A 2,757-nucleotide genomic window follows, 5' to 3' on the forward strand; every position below is an offset into this window, starting at 1 on the left:
GCACGCAGAAGCGGCGATGGGCCAACCCATCGCGGCTCAGGCGGGCGTGAGATGTACGTGGCATGGACACAGGCGGCGATGGTGGAGAGGTAGGGAGGAGGAGCGAGCACCGCGTGGCCAGCGGCGTCCTTGCAGGTTGTGGCTCGTCGGTTGCCAACAACCAGGAGTGGGAGGTTGGGACGACCGCCTAGCTGCATCAGGCGCGAAGCTCTCTCCTCGCGAGAGAAGGAAGAAAAGGGCGAGAAAGATTTGGGCGGGGTGAAGGCAAGATTCGGTAACCTTGCTGTTTTCTTTGCGCGCGGTAGGTTTCTGGTAAGTGTGAAAAACTAGCGTGGAAGTGTGGGGGGAGGGGGGCCAATAAAAACCCGGATACCAGGCTATTAACTCCCGATCTAGGAGTAGAGATAGCAGGCTTTTTGCAACTAGTTGAAATTTGATAAAATACCACATTGTATTTTGCATCTTCATTAGAATACCACCTTTTTGGGATTAAATGTCGCATTTGCACTTTTTGAAGAAATCCAGTCTAGTGACCAAAAAAAAGTGTAAACCTTCAAAGAGAAAAGAAGGGGGAAGAAAAGGAGAGAAGCAAAAACTCCGACCCTGTCGTCTCAGCTCCCCGTGCGCTTCCTCTCCCGAGAATGCAGCGCGGGCAGCGCCGCCGCATTCAGCCCCTCCGAGGCGCCCCCACCCCTGCCGCGTGCTTCTCTCTGCAGCCGTCTCCCGGCCGGGTGGATTGCTCCCGAGTCCCGACCCACAAATTTCCAAAAGGCCAGGCTGCTACCGCGCTTGTGCTCCCCCCATCTCTTCCTCGCACGGCAGATTGTTGCGCCGGCGCCGGCGTCGCCACCTTCTACTGCTCCTGGATCCGGCTAGGCGTGGATTTGTTCCACCCTTTGTTGCAGGTTGCAAAAAAGGTCTTTATTTTTCTATTGTCGACTTCGGTCCTTCATTTTCCTATATAAAAACCCTACTTGGTTTCCTATGTCTAATTAACCTCCTTTTTGCACTGACTAAGTCCCGCTTTTCCTGTGCTGATGGCCCGTTTGCTTCGGCTCGATACGAGTGCTTGAGATTGACATGAGATTCCTCGTTCCAAAGCAATCCCTGTAGAAATTTCCTGTTTCTTCTTGTACTCCATCCAAAAGCAATCCCTGGAGTATTAACGATTTAGATTCTTTTCATTTTTGTATGCCATCATATACTTCTGTCAGTGTGATATTTCTCTGTGTGTTCGTTTCTGCAGGATGGATGAGGCAATTACTGAAATGGATCCGCTGATCGCGGAGGTGGAGCTAAAGGCAATCAAATTCGATCTCATGTCCAGTAAAGATATGGTAATCTTTTATTTACTTTGCCTCCACAATTTTTACCCTGCGGAAAGTATGTTAAACTGACAGGCATTTCCAGAAAAAGTATAGCAGCGCGAGCATTGCAAAAGCATCTAATGTCACTAGTGCGAAGTTGGGATTACCAAATGGGGCAAAAAAGTGTGAGACTTGTGGATCGCACAGCAAGTGTGATGGCGATGGTGAGTAATATTAAGCATTCAGCACCAAATTTATCTTGTTTTATCTTCCTAATCCAAAATTAATTGACTTGTCGAAATGTTAGGTCATTTCAGTGTCATTAAGCTGCCGACAATTGTGTTCAACCCATATACAGTTGAGGAAGCTGTTCAGTTACTGAATCAGATATGTCCTGGCTGCCACACTCCAAAGAAAAACAGATATTCAAAGGTTTGTAATGGCCAAATTAACCTATTTCATCTTCATTTAGCAATTTATTTTCTTTAATCATTATTGATCTTCTAAACTAATGTCGGTGTGCAAAGGCCTGCATATACAAAATAAAACGCCGTAAAACAAACATCGGTACTGTTGTCATAGCTAGTGTATATTTTTCCATACATAATGTATCCTTAAACAAACTGCTGCAATGTGGAAACCAAACTTTATATTAATTACTTACACTTTGTTTGTTTGAACATTTGGAATTTGTGAGAAGATATTTACATCCCAAAAGCACATAAGAAGATATGTAAGCATTGCAAAAAGAAATGTGGATATGGGCTCTCTTTTTTGGTATATCTGGTGTGTGTTTAAATACTCCTCTAACATGTTGATTTTTGTTGTTGAAGAGGTCGGATGGGGCTACAAGTCAAGCAACTTGCAAGTATTGCTCAGTAAGTGCATGTTCAGACGTTTTGGCCTGTGTTTCTACATATTGTATTAAACCTCGACCTTTTTTACTGAACAGAAGGATGACACTAAACAATACCCTGATGTAATATTTAAGACGCTGGCAAGCCCGAGAATAAGAGGGTTCAAGAATAAACCTAAACTTCAACAGAACCCTACCATTATGGAACAGAATTTCGGTTACCGCAGAAGTTGTTGGCAGAGTGACAGACAAGTTACCCCAGGACTATTGGATTTTTTACCTCATCGCCACCCCTCTCAATCAAATATGACCAAGATATTGATATCTCCATCCCAAGTAAGTATTTTCTATATATTCAGTTTGTTAGTCTGCTCTGAGTTGGCTTGCAGAGCAGATCTGGTTTTACTGCAACATCTTTTCATGTTTCATAAAATGTTATATATTATTGGCTGACAATTCATCAACTTTGTCCCTGCCATATTTTTATCAACGCTTTAAGTGTGGAATTATAACTTATAAGACAATTTTAAAAAGGGATTTTTGGGTTGCTTGTGTTGTTTTGAATATCTACAACATACAGAAAACAGAACACAA

The 2,757-nt window shown here is 43.5% G+C and overlaps 1 pseudogene; it reads left to right on the plus strand.

Moving 5' to 3' along the window:
• Window positions 1-641: 641 nt before the first annotated feature.
• LOC119344944 lies at window positions 642-2,499 on the plus strand (annotated as a pseudogene).
• The last annotated feature ends 258 nt before the right edge of the window (window positions 2,500-2,757 follow it).

This window comes from Triticum dicoccoides, unplaced genomic scaffold (assembly GCF_002162155.2).
Source record: "Triticum dicoccoides isolate Atlit2015 ecotype Zavitan unplaced genomic scaffold, WEW_v2.0 scaffold194430, whole genome shotgun sequence".
In the NCBI taxonomy this organism is placed as follows: domain Eukaryota; kingdom Viridiplantae; phylum Streptophyta; class Magnoliopsida; order Poales; family Poaceae; genus Triticum; species Triticum dicoccoides.